Genomic DNA, 15,639 nt, shown 5'->3' with positions numbered 1-15,639 from the left:
GTAAAACAAAGTTAGAAGCATGACTTCTTATTTTGAATCCTGGCATGCAGGAGAGTCCCTGAGAGATATCATATGGTCTCCTGGCAAAAGTACAAAGTGGCTTTGGCTGTTTGATCTACTGTCTTAAATTTAAATGCAAAATCTGATAATTGGGTCGGGCAGGAGAAGAAACTGACTAATAAAGCTCTTTTCATTTCCTTTTCCTATATGTCCTTGTTTCATCTTTCCTTTTGGTTATTTTTTTCCTCTTGCTTGGATGATCTTGATGAGCAACAGTTAAGTTCATAGTTAAAAGTTCAAAGGTAGACCTCCCTTGTAAGTGTTGCCTCCTTCTAGAGTTCTTGTTTTGTTTCTCACAACAAGAATATTTCCATGACTCCCCTGCTATTGTACTGATGTTCATTGTTATTTTCTATTTTTGTAAAATCAATGGAATCAAGAGAATGAGGACTGGAAAGCTTTGGGAAGACAAATCAGCATCCATTCACTTCAATACATTCTATTCCAAAGTCACATAAAATCTGTCCTGTGGTTCAGCCCTCTACATGTTCTGGATTGTTGTGTTGTGTGCCTTCAAGCTATTTCCAGCTTAGGGTGAACCTTAGAGACCAATTGCAGGATTTTCCTGACAATCTGTGTTCAAAGGGAGTTTGCCATTACCTCCCCTCTGAAGTTGAAGCCAATGTCACCCAGTTGGTTTCCATGGTTGAGTGGGGATTTTGAACACAGTCATAGTGCAAACACAGCCTACTGACACAGTTCCCCAAATCTTCGGTCATGGTGAATAAGACTGATGGAAGTTGTAGGTCAAAGTATCTGAAAAATCAAAGGTTCCCTACATCACTTCTAAAGTAAAAAAGTTACATTCTACCAGCTGTATGAATCAATTACATTTTGTTACATTTTTATCATTCATATAGGTTTTGATATTCAATATTGAGAAGGAGTCAAGTTATATATGGTGCTTAAATCCCAAGCTGTCTGAGATCCAGTGCAGTACAGTACAGTATTGAATGTGTTCAGGTTAGGTCTGTGAAGACCTGGGTTTAAACCCCGCATTCAGACATGAAGGTTTAAGTTAGTTGCCACCTCTCAACCTCAACTGCTGGAATTGTTGTGAAGCTTAAAGTGTGGCTTGAATGATCTATGCTTCCTTCATCTCCTTGAAAGTAAGACAATCTATATATGTAATTAATAAAGTAAAAAGTGCAAATGCCAGGCTTGAACTAGTATGTTTTCAAAGGGCATTGTCTCAGTGGTTAGAGCCCATATTTGCAACCGTGATGCCCTTACAAAAAAGAAAAAAGTGAAAAATTCAGCTCTAAAACATACATGTCTCCAAAGAACAATAAATCAGGTGTTCTTTGGGTTGGAGAACAAGCCCTGTGAAGAATGGCTTAAAGAGCTGGGCATGTTTAGCCTGCAGAAGAGAAGGCTGAGAGGAAACTTGATGGTCATGTATAAATATGTGAGGGGGAGTCATAGGGAGGAGGGAGCAAGCTTGTTTTCTGCTGCCCTGGAGACGAGGGTGTGGAACAATGGCTTCAAACCACAGGAAAGGAGATTCCACCTGAACATCAGGAAGAACTTCCTAATAGAACTTCCTGTTTGGCAGGGGAACTCTCTGCTCCAGAGTGTGGTGGAGGCTCCTTCTTTGGAGGCTTTTAAGCAGAGTCCGGATGGCCATCTATCGGGTGTGCTTTGAATGTGATTTTCCTGCTTCTTGGCAGGGGGTTGGACTGGATGGCCCATGAGATCTCTTCCAATTCTATAATTCTATTATTCTAAATCCAAGGCATGAGGAGCGCACTTGCAGAATCCACCTGGTCAGTCTCCCTCAGCTTCATTTTCCAACCTGTAAACAGTCTCTATTTGTGCGGATGAATAAAATTGGGAATTTGATACTCTTACCAGACACACAAATAGTACAAAAGGAATAGATGATATGACAATAATAATAATGAAGAGAATTTACAGAGTCAGGTGTCTAAAATCCAGATCCACCAATCTGCTAAGCACATTTTGGAAACAAATCCTTGTTTAGGCATGTCTCTGATATCAAAAATATTTTCATTGCACAATCTCTACTGTGGACTATTAAACAAAGATAGAGGATTGGACTTCAAAGGAGTTTCAAGATAAATGAAAACTGAATTTCCTTTTTAGACAGAATCAGATTCATAACGAACAGACTTAGCTGGTGCATTCATGTCTACTCAGAAATATCTCCCTTTGAGCTCAGTGTCGATTACTGCTGGGTAAGCAAGTACAGGAGTACAGCCCACATCTCAGTTCAGGGGAATAAATGGTTTTTAGTAATATCCGTGTTGTTTTTCTCAGCCAGGGAACAATAACTGTTAAATTACAAGAACATTTCATGGTCAGTTTCCTGACCTAAATGAGATAATTCACAAATGTGTTACTGGCTCTTTTTCTTCCCTTTGCTGGTATCCAAATTTTAGCCAAAATATAATACTCTAATCTTCAAAGGATGCATGAATTAGCTTAGGAAACGGAAGTGTGTCTCCAAGGTGATTGACGATTCCATATGCTCCATTTCTCATTTATTTAGTCTGAAAGGGGCTTTTTAAAATCTTGGCTGTTCTGCTGGTGTATATCATGCTGGGTGGCCGCTGGAAGAGACACATCAGTTCTATTGTGATTGCATTAGGAAGCCTCCAAAATAGCACAAAAAAGGTCACCAAAGCAGCCGAATGCTGGGAAGAAGTCATCGAATGATAGATATTTAACTGATCATTAGAGCCCCTCCTACAACATATAAAACACAAGAAAGCTCCGAGAGATCTGGGGTTTGTAAGAGGAATTTAGTTTTTTGCTGTATAATTGTTTTACTAATGGTTGGTGTTCAATTTCTTGCCTTTTTTCTCTTGTGTCTTTCACCTCAAGGAGCCCTAAGAAACAAACAATTAGTAGATTCCTATCAAAATCAACATAAAGTAGTCACAATACTCTAAAACAGTCCAGATACTAGGAAGGTTACATGCTGGTTAGGGAGTTGTAGGAATAATAGTCCTTCTTATCATGAGCTCTTCATTGCAACGGGTTAGTATCAGGCTTGGCCAGAAGCCATAGATGGTCAACCCCCGGTATATGGAAAGTAACACTTATTTATTTATTTATTTACAGCATTTATATTCCGCTCTTCTCACCCCGAAGGGGACTCAGGGCAGATCACATTGCACACATAAAGGCAAACATTCAATGCCATAACATAGAACAGAGACAGAGACAAGACGCAGGCACGGGCTGGCCTCGAACACATGACCTCTTGGTCAGAGTGATTTGTTGCAGCTGGTTTGCTTTCCAGCCTGCGCCACAGCCCGGCCTTCTCACTGCTAAGGGATATTCCTCATGCCCAGAGGCTCTCCAATCCTTAACCTTATTTTGTATATGCCAGAACTGAGTCCAAATTTAACCTGCTCAATACTAAAGAGAAATGACTCACATTGTAGTTTGCTTCTGAACTTATCCAGGTAATTTACAAGATTAGTAAAACAATAGTTATTAATTAGACATAAATCTCTTTGATGGAAATAATTTCATGAATACAAAACCTGCTCTAGGAAGGAATAAAATCTTACGTTGAAATAACAGCATGTTGAATATGCTCTGGTTTATTGAGATATTTGAAAGAAGTCATAGTGCAATCCTATGCATGTCTACTCAGAGATCCTATTAAATTCAATAATATTTGTTCTTTTGTTACTGAACTTAGGAATGCAGTCTTGAGCCATAGTCAGATAATATTTTCTCGGGAGCAAATTCCATTGAGCTACTATATTGCTGCTTATAGAATCACACTGTTAATTTCCAAAAATGAACACCCTCCCACTTTTTTTACTATCTACTCTGTGCATCAGTTCTGGAAACTGGGAAAGAACAGCGACCATAACCAAGTTACACAAGATTGAAATCAGCCAGGGAGATAATTCAGAAATCCGAAGGCTCTCAGTCATATATATTTGCAGTATTGAGGGTGGGCTAATGAGGGGTGGTCTACAAAATGAACATATGCCTGTCAGAAGGTTTCCAGTACCATCTGTGTCTTATGACAAGGATAAAAGCCTGTTTTATCTATTTCTATTGTGGCTCAGTACAAAACATGTATTTTGTGAGGAATTTGGATGGCAACCATAAAATGCATTTGGTGGAAGCATGTGGAAAACATTGCTCACCTCCAAGAATGATAAGTTCCTTGGAAAGCTGGCCATCAAAGACACAACAAGAGATAAGTGTTTTGAATATCTTCTTGTGAGGGTTGCATTACATGACTCTTTTATTGGCCTTTTCCTGTGTTTTCCTAGCTTTGTTTTTGTGTCCACATGTCCTAGCTTTTCACAGGCCTAAACAGCCAGTATGCTGAGATGTACTGCAACCAATGCTTACAGCAAACCAATTCATACAACTAGTCACAAGATGCATCTGCCAGTCTGTGACTCCACCAACACCATTTCAAACACATTGGCAGTTGATCCTTTTCCAGACTTCTACAGTGGTGGTTTAGGAAGGCAGACAGATTCTGCTAATGCCAATCAGCCTCTTTCTCCCATTTCCTACTGCCTTGACAGGACAACCATTTTCCTGTTGACAACAAAGCCTACCCTGATATAGTTAAGTGTTTTAATGTGGTACTCTGCTGTTGTAAGAATGTCATAATTCACTGACTCCTGTAAGATGTCCTTGGCTTTCATTCCGAAGTGAAATGCAGAAAGAACATGTGTATGTATGTGACCCAGGACCTCATCATAAAGGCAGCCAGAATTCATCATGATTCTTTCCCCATCTAATGGGGTCGCAAGTTCCTACATTGAGTAGTTTCATATCTTCCACCACACACACCTGTGCTGTTCTGAAAGTTATCCTTTACTTTTTACACCCCATCCAAAACCTCCCAAAATCCTGTACAGCTGTCAAGATCTAGAGCAGTGGTTCTCAACCTGGGGTCCCCAGATGTTTTTGACCTACAGCTCTGAGAAATCCCAGTCAGTTTACCAACTCTTAGGATTTCCGGGAGCTGAAGGCCAAAAACATCTGGGGATCCCAGGCTGAGAACCACTGATCTAGAAGGACTTACTGTTGTTGCTGCTTGGAAAGGGACTGGAAAGGTGAATCAGATAATGAAGAACTTGCTCATTTCATTTCTGAGAGAAAGTAGTAGTTTACTTAGAGATAGAGTGCATCCTTTTATTCGACTACCTATGAAATAGGTATACCATTTGAACTGCCTCCACTGTCTTCCTTCCTCACTTGTAAGCAGAAACAGTGGTACCTGCTGGAGCTTGACAGCAGGAGTGGGGTGGAGGGGGTTGGGTGGACTAGAGCCCATGTTTTGAGATCTACTGAGGAGACCCTTCTCTCTCACTGTGATTCGGTGGGATCACAGGAGTTTCAGGAGTTCCCTCTCCTCTTGCACATTCTACTTTGAGAACTGCCATAAATCATTCCACAAGACCTAGCTTAGTATAGTGGTTTGAGCACTGGATTGTGGAGACTAGGGTTTGAATCCCTACTCAACCATGAAAATCTGCTGGGTAACCCTGGGCAAGTCACACACACACACAACCTCAAAAGAAGGCAAAGGCATACCCTCTCTGAACAAATCTAGTCAAGAAAACACCATGATAGGTCACATTAGGGTCTCAGATGATGCAAAGACTAGAACAATAAATCATACCACTACAACAATAGTACAGTAGAGTCTCACTTATCCAACATAAACGGGCTGGCAGAACGTTGGCTAAGCAAATATGTTGGATAATAAGGAGGGATTAAGGAAAAGCCTATCAAACATCAAATTAGGTTATGATTTTACAAATTAAGCACCAAAACATCATATTATACAACAAGTTTGACAGAAAAAGTAGTTCAATATGCAGTAATGCTATGTAGTAATTACTGTATTTACGAATTTAGCGCCAAAATATCACGATGTATTGAAAACATTGACTACAAAAATGCGTTGGATAATCCAGAACATTGGATAAGCGAGTGTTGGATAAGTGAGACTCTACTGTATATATAGCACAGCAATATACATTTAATTTAAGTGGTGAATAGGGAGTTCTTTTTCAAACACCCTGTTCTCTTCTAATCACAATTAATCTTGCAATTGACCCTGTGTTGTTAATAGGTTTATCAGTAAACCAGAAAGAGTGTAGTTGGTTTGGTTGCAGTATTTATTATATTTTCAAATTCCACTGGTGTAGAATGACCATCATGTCATATTAAATCAGCTGCTTCAGTGAGATAATGGGAGAATGAAACCATTCTTCAACTTCATGGGCATTGTACACGTGGAAGTAACTGTTCTCAATGCCAGATTACATCTTTTAACTGCATGAGCAGTGTGTGAGAGAATGCGTAAAATGCACTAAAAGCCAAGTACTTAAAATAGTATGAGTAAATGAGTTAAAAGTTTTGCTTAGATGGAAGGAGCTGACAGTGTCATGGCTTTGATTAGTGCAAAACTCATGGCACAGTATTTAATTTGTTGGGATTAAAGTTAGATGCTGTTTTGCTGACATTTCAAAATTTCTTCCCCCTTTCCAGTTAAATGTGTTTCTGTGTTGTGCATGTGTTTTCATTAACAGCAGGGAGGGTGAAAGGGCGGGGGACGGGACACATTCATTTAGACACAAATATACGTGACCAAAAATGATGTTGACAGTTTGCAAAAATGAAAAACTCTCAACTTCTCAGATATTAAAGAAAAACACCCAAATGTTCCCAGTAGTTCCTTTTAACGCAATTACTTGATTAGAGAAAGGCATTTCATTTTTAACCACTACAAGATTAAGCAATATAACTGTCAATAATTTTGTAGCCAGGCCTCAGGTCTAGTGGCCAGTATCTGACCACATCTTTACATAGTCATTAATGCATTTCCATCAGCACTCAAAAATGCACCTAGCAAAGCTTTCCAAACCTTAAGGGATTTTGCTGGTATACCAGTGACCTTTTCCCATCATCAATTTCCAGAATGCTTTTTCACTCCTGAATATGCAGCACATCATAATGTTTTACATCAAGCTACCACTTAAGTCATGTTGTGTTAAACTCAGTGATCCCCTTTCTTTTGGTTTCATTCTGAATCTAGAGACTGACCAGGATTGCTGCTACCATTGGGCCAAGTGAGGTATCATCTCAGGCAGCCCATTTCGGGTGCCACGGAAGGATAGCAAATTGTTGCTTATTTACTTAGCTATTTATTTTTGCTTCTAGAGATGAAGAGGGGCTCTTGTGAGTTATTCTGCATCATGTGCCAAAATAATTTGGCTGGTTTTAGGTACTTACCATCTTTATGAGGGTGAGTAGTGGCCAACGTGTATCAATCTAGCTTAAGTAGCAAAAAACATTAGGCTGGCCCTATGATAGATGAAATGTTCATAATAAAGATCTGGTGATGCTTTGATGCTTCCATGGACACCTGTATTTGCAAGTCCTTTCAGATGAAGAATAAATTAAGGTGGTGTGTACTGCAGAGGAATAAGATATGGAGAGAGTACATTGGTCAATGAAAGCTTGATGGGACTATGCAACTTCCAGTCTTATAAGAACTAATGCCATTAATTAGTAGGTGCTGAAGCCAATAAGAGGAGAAGAGTATGGTCTCCATACCTTATTTGTGTTTTCCTAAATGCTGGTATAGAAAATAGTGTGTTGGCTGCATTAGATGGACCACTGGTTTAATTACAATGTGATGTATGTAGAAAAAAATCATGCAAAAACATCATCCGAAAGCAGTGAATGAGCTAACACTCTTTCTATATTGTGTTGTGCATGTGACCCCTTGAAAGACCCCTTGGTATTTTAACCTCAGTATGTATTGGGTTTGCAATCATTCATTACTGTTTTGGATTGCATCTGCCAAGAATCATCCAACCAGCCTGCCCGTTGCTTTTAATACACACAATACACATAACAGAGTTTAGAAACATTTTTGGCTCCAACTTCCACCAAATCCTCAGACAGCATGACCAATAGAAAGGTGCAGCAGAAGTTCTGGGAGTAAACTGTAAGCGGCTTTTCATTGTAAGCCACTTTGAGTCTCCATCGGGAGAAGTAAAGCAGGGTATGAATAAATATAATAAGAAGGATAAGAAAGTTCAAAAAAGTAAGTTTCTCAAACTGAAATGAATTTCAATAATTTTAGAGATCATTTTCAAAGCATATTAAATGTATTTATTTATTTATTTAAGGGGACTCAGAGTAGAGCACAACATATATACAGCAAACACTCCATGCTGGGACATAAAATAATTATAAATATACACAAACATTAAAATAAGTTATATCTACTTTAAAATCAGCTATTTAAATGTGAACATGTAGACTTGTAGTCAACAATGAATTGCCTTAAGATAGAAATAGCTCAGGTAAAACTTCAATTCACCTATAAGTACATTAGGGAGGAATTAATCCAATTCACATTTTATTTGGAAACTATCAAATGCAAAGTTCCTGAAATAATATATGAATCAAATGCAATCGTACCTATTTCCACTTCTTCAGAAACTGTGCAAAGAAAGTCATTGTAATGAAGTGTGAATTTTTAGTTTACAGATGTTATGTTTAATTGTGTGTTTGAGTTTTAAAAGGGTCAATATTTCAGTTATTGCATCTCAGGAGTTGGTTGCCATGGAGAAGTAGGCGGAGCCAACTGCCGTTTTGTTAGAGAAGTGCAGGTTTTTAGAAAAGCAGTTACTCTGTGCTCTTATGAGGCACAGTGAAGACTGATCCTAAGTTAAAGGGATCAGGGAGGCTCAATTGCTTATTTTGAGTCTGTTTAAAATAGGTTTGGTGACTTATTTAATGCAATCTGTGTCCTGATAAGGAACAGAGATTCTGTGATTGCATATCACAGGGTACTTTAGTTTAAAAGCAGTAGAGAAAGAAGTAACATTTTAAGGAGTTTGAATCACCTCATTCTAGCTTTGCAACTGTTAATCAAAGTGCCTCTAAGGAGAAACATTATTGTAACCACTAAGCTCTGTGTCTGAATAAACTTGTTCTTGTTCCTCAAACATCTAAGCCTCTGTCACATATATTATGAACTGAGTTGTGTTACCATCTAAGCGAATAAGAAGAAGAAAGAAAAACAAAATTTAAAAGGTCCCCTCTCTGAGTATTTGGTGGCTGCATCTTCCCAAAGTAGCATCAAGCGTTAATAATCCGCTTTACATTTGGTGGCAGCATTATAAACATCTTTACATTTGGTGGCAGCATTATAAACATCTTTACATTGGTGGCAGCGGTTATATTTAATAAAAACATCTTTACAGTCATATATTAAGGGGAATTCACAAAATGCATATGTTTATTAAAATAATATACAAAATGCCATATATTTAAGAAAATTGCTTCTTAAATGTATATATTGGACATAATTCACAGAAGAGGGAGGGAAATCCATCTGTTTAAAAACAGTAAAAATATACAGCTAAAAAGGACAGGTCCACTTTGTAAGGAGGGAAATAAGATTCCTTTTAATAAGCAGGTATTAATTAAGTTAACTGAAAAGCAGGAGGGAGAAAGAGAAAACAAACTGAAAAATTCATATGGAGAAATCCAGTTGGATGTCAGACCTTTGGCTTTGATGTTGGGGAAATGAGATTAAATGTCCATATAAAGAACTGGACTCGGGTGGTCTGTACTTTTTCCTCTCACATTCACTATAATGTGACAATTGCTTTTTAAACATTCAAAATGTACCATATTCTAAACTAGAAGTTTAAAAAAAGCTTCAAAGAGAAGAACATTTCCGGGAACAGACAGAAGAGCTGAACACAGTTCAAGTTCTATGAATGTCACAATTACAAAATATTTATTTGTGTTACACACTGAATGACTGCAATAATTTCTCCACTCTCTGAGTCCATTGACAATAAAGTTTACTCATATCAATGTCCTGAAATAGCTAGCAGGTCACCAATAGTTCATTTCCTACCCAAATGGCCCAATTCATGGAAAAAGGAGAACACTGACTGAAATATGATCCTGAAATGGAATGGGACGTTCTTGTGATGTTACTTTGTTTTCATAAAGCCTATCCAGCCATGTGTCACACACTCAGTAAGACACTTAAGTGCATTCCTGAGAGTCCAAAATGCATTATCTAATGGAAAGGAAGCAAATAATAATTAGTCTATGTTTGACACTTCACATCCATCACCATTATTGTTGATGATATAGTTATTATAGTCACAAGGATAAGAAATCACTAAAAAGAATAATTAACAGCAATATGCAAACGTGTAGTCTAGCTTTGTTATCTTTGATGAAATGAGATTGAGCTCTAGCTATAAAACTAGGCATCTATTTATCCCACCAGCTCAATGCATGTTGCTATCTGAGTGGGGCCGCCAAATTATATTAGCCCCAAGATTGAATATCTTGCCAATTTTGTTATTGTTACTCACTATTGTTATTGTTATGTATCTTCATATCAACTCTGAGTCACAGCAATTCCCTCATGTGATCTCTGTATCCATGCCATCCTTATAAGGATTGTTGTTGTTTGTGTAAAGTAGTTTTTAGGTTACAGGGTCATCTGCAGTGAAAGAAGGAGTTGCGACACAAGGGATTGGGAGGCATTGTTTTCCAGAATGGGTTATGGCTCCCTAATGATACATGTTTTATCTGGTGACATTAGACACTACAATACATAGTGGGTAGAAAATAGAAACATGTACAACTGGCGCTCTGCATTTTTGAGTTTAACTTTTGTGGATATTAATGCAGATTTGATTAATATGGTCTCTCTATGAATCTCTATGTCTTCCAGTGTGACTCTATGACCAGCTTCCTGATCATAGAGTTGTGCTAGAAGACCTAAAATTCCCAGAGAAGTGTTTTTTTTAATTCGGAGTTTTTCCACTTTTGTGGGGGTCCCGTGTCTCCAAAAAAGTGGAAGTCCTACTGTAATTCTGTATAGCAGATTCTGTGCAGAATAGTGGTGCTATCGGGAGCTACAACTCTATATTGAGCAACCCTACATTTTCCACAATGTTTACCTCTTGGTTATTTAGGAAAAAAATATTTCCCAAAATTAAATCTTTCAAAAGCATGTTTCTGTAGTGTAAGGGCCCTTCCACACAGCCATATAACCCAGAATATCAAGACAGATAATCCACAATATCTGCTTTGAATTGGATTATCTGAGTCAACACAGCCATATAATCCAGTTCAATGTGGATTTCTAAGATGTGTGGAAGGGGCCTAAGAAGCCTCTGAAGGGAAGAAACCTGGTCTCATGAGAATCTTCCCAGAATTGTTTCTGTACAAAATTTGTATGTAGGGGTTGAGTTCGTTTTTGTTTTGGTGAAGGGCTTTTTTTGGTACAGAAACAATATTTTCTGTGCAATAAACAAAATTCTGTGCAAACTTCCTCTGCAAAAAATACTGATATTTTTGCACACAAAAAACCACAACTCACATGCCAGTTTTACAAGTAATAAGGCAAATACTGTTTTCTGCATAGAAAACAGTATTTGCTATGCAGTTTATCATATTTCTTTGCAGAAATGTTATTTTCTATAAAGAGAAACATGTTTCCTGTACAGAAAATGCTGTGGGGTTTTTTGAGGGCAGTAGGAGTAAATCTTTCACAAAACAGGCCCTGAATTTTGCAGTTTTTGGAAGATTCGCTTTCAACAAGAAGAAAATTAATTATTTCCAAAACAAATTTAGTAAAGAATTATATTGCCACTCCTATTATCAAACGGCATGGGCTGGAATTGCCTTCATATTCAGTTTTTACCCAGCAGTTTTTACCAGAGTAAACCATTTCCTCAGTAACTATGGTAGACACACACATCACACATACCACATCGTTTTACAAAAAAGAAGGCTATAAGCAATAGAGTTGTGCCAAGTTTCCAAATGGCATCATGTACCATTCTGGGAAATGTACATATACTATCATAAACAATCTCAATCTGATGTTACTTTGGAGCAAAGAATAAATTCCTACCTATTTCCTAGACCCCTTCCACACATCTGAATAAAATCCCACATTATATGCTTTGAACTGGAATATATGGCAGTGAGGACTCATATAACCCAGTTCAAAGCAGATATTGTGGGATTTTCTGTCTTGATATTCTGGGTTATATGGCTGTATGGAAGGGTCCTTAGACAACCACCAGCTTGATGCTCCCTTACATTTAGATGAATACCCAAATGCATGTCCCATCATAAACAACAAAGGAAGAAATCCATACTGTATGTTCTTTAAAGACAGTGGTTCTCAACCTGTGGTTCTCCAGATGCTTTGGCCTACAACTCCCAGAAATCCCAGCCAGTTTACTAACTGTTAGGATTTCTGGGAGTTGAAGGCCAAACCATCTGGGGACCCATAGGCTGAGAACCACTGTCTTGGGGCTCTTCCAGACAGGCCCTATATCCCAGGATCTGATTCCAGGTTTTCTGCATTAAACTGGGTTATATTAGTCCACACTGCTAGATAATTTGGAATAAACAGAAAACCTGGGATATAGGTCCTTTCTGGAAGGGCCCTTACACTATATTACTTTCAATGGGATGTAGATGTTGCTGTGAATTTTCAAGGACAGAACCTGAGTGTTTGAATTGTGAGTTGTATTTCCCATTGCAGTAACCACTGTTCTGCATCTCATCATAAACAAATGCAAAAAAGTAACCAATGGGGAGGCCTTCTTTGACATGCTTTCATAAAATGTGCCCACCATTTAGTTCGTCCCTAAGAACATTGTGGACATTTACACAAAAAGTAAATAAATAGTCCCTGGGGGGAAAAAAACCTAGCTTCCTTTTCCCTCTGTTCCAAACTAGCCACAATGTGATCCAATCTTTGATCGAGGATATTTGCACAAGAGTTGTTCTCTAGGGGTCTCTCCATCCCAAAATATTCCATGGCTTTAGATTCACATGCCTGCAATCCAGCGTTTCTAGAGACCTGGCAATAATTAGCCATGCAGACTGCCTTGAGACTGGGAGGAAAGAACTGCCTCAAGATAGGGAAAAAATTCTAGACTGTTAGACTGCCTTGAACAAAAAATATCCCATAAATATTTCTTGCTAATTCTGCCTACTTGCAACCAGAAACAACACAGTGATACACTAGCGCTTTTTAAAGCAAACCAAGGCACTAGTGGAAGATAAGTAGGGCACAAGGCCTGTACATCATCCTAACATTTAATCTCTTTCTAAGCTTTGTTGCATTGGGAGAGATTCTATTTCTATTTATAATCATAAACATCTGTGCCACAGGAGACAAGGTTGCTACCAAGCACTACTGTTAGATTTTGCGCCAACAACTTCCATTGCTTCATGTGGTTTGTATTTTGTTCTTTAAACAGTTAATGATGTTTTTGGTCTCTCTTCCAGAGAAGTTTAAATTTAGCCAAGATAAGCGCTAATAGGAAACATATTAAGGAAATGAGAGAATTCTTCCTTAGAAACCATGCTAGGTAGATGTTGTATGTTTATAAATAAACAACCAGAGCTTCACATGTAAAGTATCTCATGCCTTCCTTTCAATTTACCCTAAGTGAAGGTGAACCAAAAGTGAGAGCTATATCAGACAATCAAACCATGTAGACTTGCCCTTATTTCAATAATGTTCCCTGGCTTCCACGAAGTTAATTCAAAGCCTTTCTAATTTGAGTTAGAATACATATATAAAATAACAAAGATAAAATGGGTAAACATTTTAATGACACATAAAACAAGCATATTGCCACAAATCTTTAAAAGGCAAACCAGTTGGTTTCAAAAATGCAGCAGTAGCTGGTGGCTTCTATATCCAGGTAGCAGTGAATCATCTCTGTGTTATAGCCTGAAATGTAAAGGAGCTAGCCACAGTGCTTCATCTTATCCCCAAAATAAGTTCAGTATCTTAATCTATATATATAAAAGAGTAATGAAATTTCAGCCTAGGACAAAACAACAAAACTACACATCCCAGAAACACTAAACTTGACAGCACAACCCCTCATCCATGCCTCTACGTTCATACAACAAAAAGAAAAGAAAAATAAAGTCCTAATTAGAGGGAGAGGAAGAATTGTTTTTATCCAATTGCTGCCAGTTAGAAGGCTAAGCTCCACCCACTTGGTCTCCTAGCAACCCACACAGCCCAGGGGACAGGCAGAGTTAGGCCTCATTTAGGCCTCTCCCACACTGCCTATAAAATACAGATGATCAGATTTTAACTGGATTACAGTATATGGCAGTGTAGACTCAAGGCCCTTCTACACAGCTATGTTACCCATTTATGATCTTATATTATCTGTTTTGAACTGCCATATAATCCACTTCAGTGTGCATTTTATACAGCTGTGTAGACGGGGCCTCATATAATCCAGTTCTAAGCAGATAATATCACATTATAAATATAATATGTAATAATTACTGTGATATAATAATACAGAACAATATAATCTCTAAAATCAGGACAGTAAATAAAGAACAACACTCTGAAGGCATAAGCCACAGCAACGCGTGGCCGGGCAAAGCTAGTTCCTTATAAGTCTATAGAAAAAAAACAAAAGTGAATTCACTCTCTCTCAGATACTGAAGTTATCACATGAATTGTGTAGCATGAAAGGGTTCTAAGGGCTTGTCTACACTAGTACAAGGAACAAACAAATAAACATACCCCATATCCAGTGCTGGCATGATGCTCGATTCTCTCCTTGCTGGTCACACAGGCAACATATTATGACCTCAGGAGATATGGCTGTGATGGATAGGCACTCCCAGGGCAGTGACAACACGAAGACAAAGGGGATCCAATGTGGTCTTGGTCTGATTAAGCCCTATCACAGTCCAGGACATAATTCACAAAATGAATTTCAAAAGAGATCAGTGTAAGGTACTACATTTATGTAGACACAGTGACATGTATAAATATAAGATGCCGCAACTTGACATGACAGCAGTACATAGGAAACGTATGTAAAGGTGTCATTAGAATGCAGGTTACTATGCTTCATGCTACATGTATTTGAATGTACATTGTAGTTGTTTCTCAAATTTGCTTATTTTATGGTGTTTATATTTATTATTGATGTATTTTGATTGTTGTTTATGTAATTTTAATATGATGTAAGATGCTTTGGGTCCAATGAAAGAGAAAAGCAGAATATAAATAAAGATTTATTATTATTTATTCAACAATCTGATATGGTGGCCAAAAAACCCAGCACTCATGCATTATAATAAAACTTTATTTGTAGGCTGCCCTATCTCCCCAATGGGACTCTGTGTACATTGGCTCTCCTTAATATTTCTCTGAAAACAAGGGAGCATCTACACTGTAGAATTAATGCAGTTTTATACCACTTTAATTACCATGGCTCAATGCTATGGAATCATGGGAGTTAGGGTTTGGCCCCAGCCCTCTATGGCAGGGAAACAAAAGACTTTGCGAAAGTGCAACTCCTGGGATTCCATAGCATTGGGCCATGGTAGTTAAAAGTGTTAATTCTATAGTGTAGATGCACTCCTAGACTTCAGACATACTGACCTGAAAGGCAAAGGGATATTTCTTTCATTTATTTTTAGTAAAATTTGAAATACAGAATTTACATTTACCTGACAGATTCATGATGGAATACTAAATAGAGGCCTGCAATA

The 15,639-nt window shown here is 38.0% G+C and overlaps 1 protein-coding gene and 1 long non-coding RNA gene across 3 annotated transcripts in view; one reads left to right on the top strand and one right to left on the bottom strand.

The window, feature by feature from the left end:
• The window catches only part of runx1 (RUNX family transcription factor 1), a 241,767-nt gene that overhangs the window by 68,201 nt on the left and 157,927 nt on the right, over nt 1–15,639 (top strand). The window lies entirely within an intron of this gene.
• LOC134297464 (uncharacterized) lies at nt 2,805–14,728 on the bottom strand. The gene is made up of 3 exons (XR_010004219.1): nt 14,660–14,728; nt 7,315–7,496; nt 2,805–2,912 (listed from the first exon to the last, which is right to left on the bottom strand). It is a non-coding gene; the product is annotated as an uncharacterized LOC134297464 (long non-coding RNA).

Source organism: Anolis carolinensis, chromosome 3, assembly GCF_035594765.1.
Source record: "Anolis carolinensis isolate JA03-04 chromosome 3, rAnoCar3.1.pri, whole genome shotgun sequence".
Taxonomy (NCBI): Eukaryota; Metazoa; Chordata; class Lepidosauria; order Squamata; family Dactyloidae; genus Anolis; species Anolis carolinensis.
This window is presented reverse-complemented; position numbering and strand designations above follow the sequence as displayed.